Here is a 12,488-nt window from a genome sequence, read left to right as displayed (position 1 = left end):
ATAGCGGATTTCGGCGCATGACAGAAAAGCACACATGTGCACCATGCTGCATGGAAATAGCCATGAATAATTTTGCAGTTCACACACCCTAACCAAACGACATGTGGCGAACTGTGCAACCGGAGAACATGGTGTTTGTCATGCCATCAAGTAGTTCATTGCATGGAGCTCTCAGAGTATGTGCACCAAACACCAATTGGCCCATTGCGGGCAGTGAGTAAACGTTCTTGAGGCCAAGGTATGACTAATCCTGATCGAATTCAAAGCACCACTATGAGAGTAAGTCGAGCAGACTGCCGGGCAAGAATCAAATGGCCGGACTTTGAAAAACACTGTCAGATTTGTCCGATGTCCTTGGAAAAAAAATGATCCGGGTCTATCCGACGTACAAAGGGAAGAAAATGCACCGGATTCATCCGGCGTACCTTTAGCCACAGCCTTCTCTCGCAGTCAGTAGCCAGAGCAAACCATACAAAAATTTCATTGCTCTACTTAAGTACCCCATTATGAGCTATACAGACAAAAGACTTAGCAGATGAATGCAATTCCAAAAAGTGTTAGAGCTAAAGAAGATTATTTTTTGACAGAACTCACAAAATGACTGCTAACGTGAACAAGGTAGCAGCCTCATTGACTTAGTGTGCACAAAACTTTGGGTGCAAAAATGAAGCACTGTGGTTGCAAAGGCTTGTACACTTACACCAAGATTCCAGTCATGTTGACGGGCACGATAAGAACGAACACCACGCATGACCTGCCACTAAACCAGAGTGTCAAGCAAGTTGCTTTCTTCCAGTTCCCTGACTTTTCTATGGTTTCCCCGACTATTTAGGTCAAAATCCTCTGACCACTAAAGAGGCGGGAAAACACAGCAGCCAATGGCAATGGACAGTATACATGATCTATTCACAGCAAAAAAACTATATACTGAAACTTCAAATGCTGCAATAAAAATAGATTTGCCCTTATTTGAGGCAGCTGATTTCTTCTTGAAGAAAGTCCAGCTTCAATGCGACTTATGAAGCTATATTTGCTTTTTCTGTTCTATTTCTCTAATACAGGTGGTTAACATAGCCTTTATCCTTCTGTACATACATTGTCTCCCCTAAAAGTGTTCATATTTCAAGTTTTTATTTTAAAGCACAGAGTATTAAAAACTGCCTTAGATTACCAGACAAATGTGTTTCCTCATAATACAGCAATGCAAAGAACCAGACATTGGACAAATACCAAAATCCTCATCATTTATCCTATCCGAACACCGATTAAGCACCACAAAAAAAAAAAATACAAAATATAGAATACCCTCCAAATAACGCCAGAACACGATCAGCTGCCAGAGCTCAAGATCAAAGAAGCTCCAGCAGCCGTAGTGTAAGTGCGATCAAACCATCACAAAGTTCATTGCACAGTTACATGAGCACAGGTCCTCATACTTACTATTAGCGAAAGAATGTTGACAATTTCTGCGAAGTACCATCTACGATGTCAAATCCATCAAATCTGCATGGCGACACATTCAAATCTATCCATAAACAATGGATAGTTACATGGCCACAAAAAGGTTACTGGCATTGCATGCACAAATCCACTGTTCAGTAAACCCTCTCCCCCAGGTGTTGTGCTCCTCTGGGCAAATATTGCCACGTATCATTGTAGTGTTTGTTCGTTCCCGCTCAAGGCTGCAGGAAAGGGTCGTTATCACTTTTGTTCGTGACGCGAGAAGCGACCAGACTAATCTCGATTGATCGCAGCCATGAAAGGCTGCATCGAGGTTTTTCCAGTTCGTGAGGTTAGCTTCCTCATTCTCAAACCAGACTTTTGCTGGTCCCTCCAAGGCGAAGAACACGTACCTAAGTTTCGTGGCATCGTCCCAGTTGTTGAAGATAGCCACACGGTCGAACTGCTCCAGCCATTCTTCGGGGTCGGCGCCAGGCGAAGCGTCGAAGGTTGGTGGCACCCGGGGCTGCTGAAGAATTATTGGAGTCATCGTCTGGGGCAAGCTCATGGTAGACGTTGCTGCTGGCTTTCGCTTCCGGGTAGGGTCCCGCAGAATCCCGAACTCAGGTTCGTCCCCTTGCAGGCGTCGGCTTGCGCGGTGGACTGGACTCAGGTCCTGCGGTAGATGACTCAAAGGGCTGGCGTCACGACTTGTAGGGGGTGTCCGGAACATGGGAGGCTACCCAGCACCTCCACCAGATGTCACGTTGTAGTGACGGCAGTCCAGCGGTCAGGAAGACACCAGAAATACTTTCAAACGAAGCTCTTTATTTGGGCTGACTTGCGCCCGCAAAAGAACTGAATCACTCAGTGGCGGCGTAAGCAACAAGCGTGCTCGTCAATCGTCGATCTACGAATGACCACCGCTCGCGGCATCGCTGATTTAAAGCCGTCAAGGAAACTTCGAGATAACAGGTCAAGATCATCTACAGTAATCTGGAAAAACCTAGATGCAGCCTTTCATGGCTGCGATCAATCGAGATTAGTCTGGTCGCTTCTCGCGTCACGAACAAAAGTGATAACGACCCTTTCCTGCAGCCTTGAGCGGGAACGAACAAACACTACAATGATACGTGCCAATATCTATGACCCCTATGAGCAAGCAACGTGCATGACTTCCACCAAAATAGCCACACACTGCTACATAATCTCAGAAACAATATAGTACCATGTACCCTTTTCAACCCTTTCATATTAGTGACTGGGCGCCATGCAATGCATGTAGTACAGCCATAATCTGTGAAGAAGTGGTTGAAGCTCAACTCCACAAAAAATAGTTTTATCTGTCTTTCCTTTCTACAGATTTTTTCAGAGCGCTATTTTACCAGCTGCATTAACCGAGCAGCAGCAGCAGCAGAAAAATTTCATTCCATAGCTGATTAGTTCAGCAAACATTTTCTTACTTTTTAAAAATTGATTTTGCATTTTGTTGGCATTTTCATAAAAACGTCTTCTGATAAAGTGGTATATACCTATAACTTTGATCATCACCGCGTATGTGAGAAGTGCCGAAACCTAAATACGAAAGGTTATCACAACTCAGTTAACAACTGAGATCAGTACTTACCGCTGTGTGAACTCCAAGCAGAGGCTTGTTTCCTTGGGGTACACAACATTGCAAGCAAAGTACACCAAAACATGACATTGAAGCCTGGCATGGGTTGGCTGCGTGGATCACTTGCAGGGTGTCGATGCATATGGTGAAGCTCTTTGCAATAAGGAAGCTGCCTCCTGCACAAAACAAGTATTAAATCAGGAATGCTCGCTCGACTGCGGTACCACAGGGAATTATACCTTTTGCAATGATGAAAGAAGAACATGGCATGTCGATGTCGTCATCACTGGCAGATTCCTGGCATAAGAGGGAGTTAAATGCGCATAAGAATTCTCTACTAAAGTAGCACCATGTCAAAGCTTCAACTTCAAATTAGCATGCAGCAGAGCATAAGCATAAGTAAGTCATTTTTGTGCTTGTTCATACTCTTATTTTTCCCAACAATGCGCGGTGAAATGCTTTGGATTGTACACAAATAAGTGCCAACCACATCTAAAGGCCCAAAAATCAGAAGGGGCATGTACACGTGCTAGATTGTCTACAATACTTAAACATTGCAACATTTTAGTCAAATATAGCACCAGAACAAAGTGTAAAAGCCTCTCAAGAGCAGAACAGGCCCTCCATAGAGTGGTGTCGAGAGACTGTACTAGTACTGCAGTTAATCCGGCTGACCGGTAGGGATTAACCTTGCACCTGCCAGCCTCCTCAAATGTCACACTACTAGGTCAGACGGGATTATTTAACATAAGTAGATCGCAGCTTGCGTATTATCTCAAGCAAGTGAGCAAACTGTTTGTAAATGGCTATGTTTTCAGTAGCATAGTACGAGGTACTAAGGTGCGCAGTCGTCGTGATCGGCGCAGGGCTGCGGAAAGTTCGAGCTCGCGTAGTGAACGCTGAATGGTGTACTGTTATCTCGAGGCGCCCATTTAGCGAGTACACGAAATATTTGCTAAAGAAGCACCAGAAAAACGCAAGCAGCAGATATCTTATTCAACAGCCACAGAGCCCAAGGAGACGCACGCGGCAAGGTTGTGGGCGGGCGGATGGATGGATGGTAGGGGCTTAACCCTTCGTATCGGGCGGTGGCTTGCGCCTCCTAGCCTAGGATTCCACCCCCCCCCCTCCTTTTTAATTTGTATTTTAATCTGTGTAATTTGACCATTTTTCATAAAGTTACTCCTCCCTTGACCTCTTCCACGGGCTGGCCGAAGCGATGGCGCCGCTTAACTCTTTCCTTACCACGGGAAAAACGACCATTTTTTACATGTATCAGACAAAATTTTTTTTTAGAAAAAGTGTGATAGATAAGATTAAATAAAATGCATAACAATAATTCAGATAGAATGCGCTTTATAATGAAATTTATTTTAACACATATTCTGCTTGAAATGCTGTGAAAAAAAATCAGTAAACACAACAAAAAGTAAAAAAGAAGAAAAGTTTTGTGTTTATATGGCAATAACTTTCCAAACACTTGTACTAAAAATATTCTAGAATATACAAAACAATTCAAATTCTTTCTAAAACATGGCATTAAAGTTTGAAAATTATAACTTGAATAGTTTTTGAGCTAGAATTTTTTTCTTGATGCCTCTTGAAAAGGCTCGTTTGAGAGTGCCCTTTATATGATTTTTACAGTCCAACAAAAAAAAATTGGAAGTGTAATCTTGTGCGCCAAACGAAAGCTTGGTAAGCGTGGTTTAAAAAATACAAATCAAAACTTATTTAATTTACGTCAAAAATTAAAAAAATATATAAAACACAACAAGTATAGGTGTGATATTGCGATATATAGTATGCGATAAGTATAGCTGCGATGTAGCTGCAGAATCGAAATTCGACGTTACAACATCTTCATCCGAGTCACTGCTGCTCGGAGGATCTTGAAAATCAGCTGCAGAGGCTGGAGAATCACGTGCAGCGGGACTCTTCCGAGCGCGCGAAGCGCCCGACCTCGACGCGACGCCATCCTCACCGCGTATTATGTCGCAATAAGCCTATGCTCCAAGGGCACTTCAAAAATGCACGACTGGCGGGGAAATTACGAACTAGGCCGAAAATGGAACTAACCGTCTGAACAACAAACCAGATGCGCCCGCACAAGCGGACAGGAAAAAGAAAGCGAAACTATCAGGCCAACGTTCCGGGATCGGTTTGCGCAGTTACAGCGTCTGAACCAAAATCCGACAGTGCAACATCGTCACCAGAGACTCTACTACTCCTAGCATTGAAAGCCGCCGCGGTGGCTAAGTGGCTATGGTGCTCGGCTGCTGACCCAAAAGACGCGGGTTCGATCCCGGCCGCGGCGGCTAGAATTTCTTTGGAGGAGAAATTCTTGAGGCCCGTGTACTGTGCGATGTCAGTGCACGTTAAAGAACCCCAGGTGGTCGAAATTTCCGGAGCCCTTCACTACGGCGTCTCTCATAGCCTTAGTCGCTTTGGGACGTTAAACCCCACAAAACCAAACCAAACCAAACTCCTAGCATTGATAATAATTGCAGTCAACGCAGTAGAATTGCGCGCAGCAAGGTTTTTCCGAGCGCGCGCCGTCTGCGCGCCCGACGCCGTCCACGGAGCGTCCGCGCCGTACCCTCCGCTTCAAGCGCGTTTCAAAAATTCGCGCGTCGTGGGAAAATTGCTCTCTACGCAGAAACCGAAACTGTAGTCTCTGGAGAACAACTTAGATGGCGCCACATCACCGTAACGGCTACAATGAGGAGCTTCGGTTCGCACAAACAGACCGGAACGAGGAATCTGAACGCACAGGCGAGCGTCACCTTTTGGGCGCTCCTGGGGGGAGCCGGACTTTCGCTTCTGACTGTTACTTTTCTGTACTGTGCCGTGCCTCGTTTTCTGACGTCGGCATGGCGCAGTCCCGCTACACACCTTCCTCCTTACCCTCTCTTCCATGATTCGACCTCTTCTTTCTTTTATGCGAAGCATATTACTAGAGGTACACTACAGTCCTTCGCCGTGATTACGCGCCGTGCACACCACGTGGTACAGTGACGCCACACCACGTGACATACCACGTGACACATGACCTCACGACAGAGGAAGGCGGGGGTCCACCTCGCGCCGTCGCTGTGGTTGCACGCCGTGCAGACCACGTGGTACAGTGACGTCACACCACGTGACATACCACGTGACACATGACGTCACGACAGAGGAAGACGGGGTCCACCTCGCGCCGTCCCTGTGGTTGCACGCCGTGCAGACCACGTGGTACAGTGACGTCACACCACGTGCCATACCACGTGACACATGACGTCACGACAGATCGCCGTCACGCGCTGGGAGAGGGAGAACGATGCCATCGCACAGACGCCGGAATGTCCTCGAGCGCCATTCCCGCGCACTTCGAACGCGCGTTCACACTCGGTATAGGTGAAACGCTCGCTCCACCGGGAAGGCAGACGCGGCTTCCGTGGCAATCCAGGCGTTCACCCAACGCGCGTCTCGGGGTTTGTCGGCGTTCCGCTGTAGTCATGCCGTTGTCTTGCCCCACGACGAAGACTTCTAGTGGTTGCATTAAATTGACCAAGTATTCAACCAAGGAAAGCCATGTATTACCAAGCCTAGCCACTAATATGCTTCGCATCTGACTAGGCTTAACCTTAGCTAAGCCTCAGCCATTTTTTTCGCTAAATTCAATCATCACCTGTCACCCGATCAAGTCTATTCTTTCCTTCATTTTCTTTTCCAAACTAACCCTACCGACTCTTTATTCTTTCCAACCCGGCTCCCCCAATACGCCGCACACGTCACATGCGTTTCATGCGTTTCATGTGTCACATGTGTCACACAAACAACACACACACAACACGTGCTGCACATGCCACACAAATCACACGCACCACCCATACCTCATACATCCCACATAATTCGCCTCTCGCTGGATCGGTTATCCCCTGCACTCACCTCTCCTGGCCCAAACCACAACACACTTTTTCACACGTTACTGCTCACAGGGGTCGCTTCCAATACTCGCCCCACTACAGAAATCTTGTCATCACTCGCACGATCGGCTTCCCTACACAGACATGGCCACTACTCCTAAATTTTCATTTATACAAGCAAACCTCGATCACAGTAGGAACGCGACCCCGGCATTAGTGGACACTCGCAGTAAAAACAACCACACGTTCGCACTCGTTACAGATCCATACACAAGGCAGGACAGAGTGCAGGGGATACCTCCAGAATGGTACATTTATCACGCCACCTCGAAACCACGATGCGCCATCATTGCTCGTCATCCAGTTTTTGATCTTTTTCCGATCTTGGTTACCTCACGCGTTGTTGCGTTGGTCTGCACGTCGGCCACTGCTTCATTTTTTCTTGTCACCGCATACGCGCCGCCACACTTTCCCATGAACCCCACTTTAGACGACATTAGACACGCACTTATACTAAAGGAGGGGATCCCCGCGGTGGTGGCGGGAGACTTTCATGCCAAGCACGCCGCTTGGGGGCCGGAGCTGTGCGACGCGCGGGGGGGAGGGGGGGGGAGCTCCAGCGCTTCGCTATGGCTTCCGGCCTCATAATTTTGAATGACTCTGCGTACCCTCCGACATACACCACGCCATACACGAGCAGCTGGATAGACGTCACACTGGTGTCGCCGCCTTTGGCGTTGGTGGTGACCCTGTGGGAGGTGTCCGATACATTTACATTTTCGGAACACAAATACATCATTGTTCACTTCGGTTCCGCGGCTTCGTCTAGCCAGGAGAGGCGCCTCACGCACCGCGGTACATCACGAGTTCTAAATCCGCTAGCTTCTTCATCATTTTTCACAGCAGTGGTCGGTGCGGACCTCGCTTCGTCATCCTCATTAGAACACGTCGTAACCAAATTCTACATGATATACGAGCGCCTCAGACATAAACACTCCTCTACACGTCCAGCTCCACGTACATCATCTGACACAACAGAATGGTGGACGCCAGAGTAGACTACCAAGCGCTCTATAGTGAGGGCAATGCGTCGCCGATACCAACGCACTACAGATCCCACACTCCGAAAGTATTTCTCCACACAATACTACAACCCACTAAGAACATATCGAAACAACATTGCAGCCGCCCGCGACGCAAACATTTGAAACATAGCAGGACAATCAGTAAGATCCACAATATACGGTCGATCATTTCAATCTGCCTTTTCCAAACTACGTTCACCAGTCGTGCTGCCCCCCATTCGTAGGCCCGACGGTGAACTACCATCATCAACAAACGAAAGAGCCCAACTAATACTTGACACACAAACAGCAACAGACGACACATCACAAGATGACAACGATCACACACACATACGGGCGGCTGCGTCGGCATCTGACTTGGGGGGCCCGATGACCCGCCGTTCTCCGTTGGTGAGATAACTCAGGCCGTGGGCCGGTTGCGCCAGGGCGCGGCGTCGGGGCTAGACGGATTAATGGTCAGGGTTGTTTGGGCTCTCTGGGACACGCATCCTCACTTCATTAGAATCATATTTAATGAGCCACTTAAATTTGGTCATTTTCCAACGGTCTGGCGACGGGGGAGAATAGTCTTTCTCCCCAAGCCCGGTAGACCACCCGATTTGCCTCACTCATACCGTCCCATCGTCATGAACTCGACGCTGGGCAAAGTGCTGGAGCGCTTGCTCTACGGTCGATTATATCACTTCCTTGCACGAGAGAACCTGCTTCACACCAACCAACTCGGATTTACTAAACAGCGAGGAGCGGTGAATGCACTTCACGCTCTGGTCACCAAAATTAGAGGGTACAGGGCAGACGGCCTCCACGCACTGCTCGTTTCAATCGATTTTCGTGGGGCTTTCGACAGCGTTTGGCACCCCCTGGTCCTGGCTTCACTAGGCCGTTGGGGATGCCCGAGAAATCTCTGTGCGCTGCTGCGGTCTTTCCTATCCGATCGCGAGGTGGTGTACCGCTGCAGAGCGGGCGACGCCGTTGCGCGTCCCACCCTGGGCAGTCCACAGGGTTCTCCGCTGTCGCCCCTGCTTAGGAACATCGTGGTGCGTGGATTACTCGAGCAGCCGATGCCAGAGGGTGTGTCGCTACAGGCGTACGCGGACGACGTTGTCGTCCTTGTGCCTGGTCCGTCCAGGAGGGTCCTACAGGACTTGGCGGAGGATGCACTCGGCCGGGTGGCGACGTGGGCGCGAGCGGCGAGGGTTGCCATTAGTGCGGAGAAGACGGTTTGCCTCCTTGTCTCCCCTCCCAGGGGAAGCATGGGGCGCACTCCTCCCACCGTTCGTCTTGGCGGCACGGTTCTGAAATTCAGGCCTGCCGTCAGGATACTGGGCGTCTTCTTCGACCGCACCCTCTTGTTTTTGGCACACGGCGACCACCTCAGGGAGCGTGCCGAACTGCTTGCCGCGCGCCTCGGGACCTTCCTGCGGTTTAGTGGCGCACCGGCACCGGCCCAGCTCACAGAACTCTACCAGCAGGTTGTTTTGCCATTCCTCTCCTATGCTTTCCCCGTTTGGTGGACTGAGTGTCCCCACTCGGGTCTTCGAGCCCGGCTGGTGTCTGCGCTGCGGGCCCCGCTAATAGCGTTGGCGGGTGCCTACTCCACCACTAGCACTAGAGCTCTGCAGATTCTATTGCACGTGGCCTCGCTCCAGTTCGACCTCGACAGGTTGAACGCGGAGTTTAGGCTCTTCGTGCTACGATTAGATACAACATTCGGACAAAATTTCTTCAGTGCGTTCGATGTGGCGTGGCCGTTTGATGATGCGCTCCAGCATCCGTCGGAGGTGCTTTCGTTTGGGTACGTCCGTTTGGACGTGGCGGCGGCGGAGGTGGTGGTGGTGAAAAACATTTATAAGCAATTAAATTTTTACAGAAAGGTGATTGGGGTAGGACCCTATTGGCCCTTTCCCCTCACAGTACTAGGTGGAGCCCCTATTCCGGGGCCCCATTGGCAAGCAACGCCGCCCGCGTCCGTTGAACCAAGGCCTTTTGGCTCTTCAGGTCTTGACAGCCGAGCAGGGCCGCCTCCCAGTCCTCTCTGGTGGGGTTGGGGTTGGGGGGGATAGATGGGTTAGATTGACACGCCCAAACCATGTGGAAGGTGTCAGACACCTCCCCACAGAACTGGCACGTGCCATCAAACGATGTATTGAAATGTTTAAGCACCGCCGGGCACAGTACAGTATTAGTGAGAATTTTGATGAGGAGGCGCTCGTCAGCGCGATCCAGACCCTTACAAGGCGCCGGGTAGCGCCGGTGCTCCTCCTTGTAGTAATCGGTGATTTGTTTGAATGTAATGGCCAGATTGTCTGATTGGGAGTACCCTTCCAAGGACAGGGAGATAGCCCGGGGAGAGATTGCGCGGGCGGCCTGATCGGCCTGTTCGTTTCCCTGGAGTCCCTGGTGACCGGGGGCCTAAATCAGGTTGCGTGGAGTTGGATCTTCAGATCGACAGCTATATTCCAGTATGCGCCAGGCAAGCGGGGGAGCCCAGCCCAACTCGTAGTTCCGACAGGCCCCTCGCGAGTCGGTGATGATGTGTTTTGACTTGGGATTCGTGAGAGCCAGAGCAATGGCAATCTCCTCCGCGTGTGTTGCGCTGTAGGCTTTGAAAGTGAGCCCGTTAACTGTGTTTGTGTTGTGTACGACTGCGGCCGTGTACCACCCCCCGTGGTGTGGGCCGGCAACGTCTACGTAATACACATGTTCTTGGTTACCATAGTATCGCGCCAACGCTTCCGCGCGCGCCTGGCGACGACCGCTATGGTCTTCTTTGGACATGTTGCGGGGAAGGGGTCGGACCCGGAGGGCGCGTCTCCAGGGTTCTGGCACTCTCTCCCTTTCCTCAATGTGGTAGTCGTGTTTGATGTGTAGCCGGTCCAAGAGGCGGCGACCGGACGTGGTCTGTGCAAGACGCGTGTATTGGTTGACTAAGTGGGCCTCTCGAAGCTCCCGAAATGTGTTCACCACGCCCAAGGCCAGAAGCCTCTGGTTGGACGTGGTGACCGGAAGATCGAGAGCCCGCTTTATGACTTTCCGCAGGATGACCTCCAGTTGGTCATCATCGTGTTTGCGCAGGTGCAAGTAGGGAGTTGAGTAGAGGATTCTACTCGTTACGAAAGCATGGGCAAGCCGCAGTGCATCCTTGCTTCGTAATCCGCCCCGCTTGTTGGAGACCCGGCGGACCATTCGGCCCACCTGGTCGCCCACCGTGCGAAGTTTGGCTATGGTGGTGCCGACTCTGCGCTGGTGGTGTATGAAGAGGCCAAGGACGCGGATCTCCTTAGCCTCCCGGATCGGTCCCGAGGGGAGACTGATGCGAAGCGGAGTTGTGTCCCGAGGGGAGGGACGTAAGTGCACAAATTCTGATTTAGCTGGGGCGCACTGGAGTCCGCAGTAGGCCGCGTAGTCGTCGACTAGGGTCGCCGCTGCTTGCAGGCAAGACTCCATGTGGCCCAGGTTGCCTTGCGTGGCCCAGATTGTAATGCCATCCGCATAAAGAGCGTGATGTATCCCGGGCAGAGAAGACAATTTGGAGGGAAGGCGAAGCATTGCCAAATTGAAGAGCAGGGGAGACAGGACCGCGCCTTGAGGTGTTCCCCTCGAGCCGATGGTGTATGGCCCGTGTTCCGCATCTTGTATGCGTATATAGGCTTGACGGTCTGTAAGAAATTGACTTATGTAATGGAATGTTTTGTGGCCACAGTTGGTGTTACTGAGGTGGTCCAGGATTACTTCATGTTTGACGTAGTCGAATGCGCCTTTAAGATCCAAGGCCAGGACCACCTTGTCGTTGTGGGGACATTCGACAGGATCTAAAATGTCGTGGTGGAGCTGCAGAAGTATATCCTGTGCTGACTTGTGAGGACGAAAACCGAACATGGTGTCCGCGAAAATGTGCTGTGTTTCGAGATAATCGGAGAGTCTGTCGCGCACCATCGTCTCCATCAGCTTGCCGACACAAGACGTCAGAGAGATGGGGCGAAGGTTCTCCACATCGATAGGTTTGCCGGCCTTCGGAATGAAGGTCACGAGAGCCGATTTCCAATCGAGAGGGAGAGGAGTCTCTCCGTCCCAAATGCTATTGATGTATTTGAGGAGCGCGGCGTAGGCTGCGTCGGGAAGGTTGGCCAAAAGCTTGACCGTAACCTTGTCGCGCCCAGGTGCAGTGCCCCGCTTCATCTTGCTTAGGGCCGCCCGGAGGTCGTGGAGCTGGAACGGCTTGTCCAGCTCCGTGTTCTCTTCGCCTGCATACGAATACGTCGCCTGCCGGGGGTTCTTAGTGGTGCAAAGGTATCGATCCCTGAGCGTGTGCGCTAGCTGTGTTGTCGTTCCTGTAAAGTTGTGCAATGCCCTATGTAAGTGGCGTTGGGTTTCCGTGCGTGTTTGTATTGGATCGATGAGAGTGCGGAATCTGGCGCACAGCCGCGTTGCACCGGTCCACCC

Source organism: Amblyomma mixtum, chromosome 2, assembly GCF_055824585.1.
Source record: "Amblyomma mixtum isolate Tamu chromosome 2, ASM5582458v1, whole genome shotgun sequence".
In the NCBI taxonomy this organism is placed as follows: Eukaryota; Metazoa; Arthropoda; class Arachnida; order Ixodida; family Ixodidae; genus Amblyomma; species Amblyomma mixtum.
Note: the sequence above shows the minus strand (reverse complement) of the source record.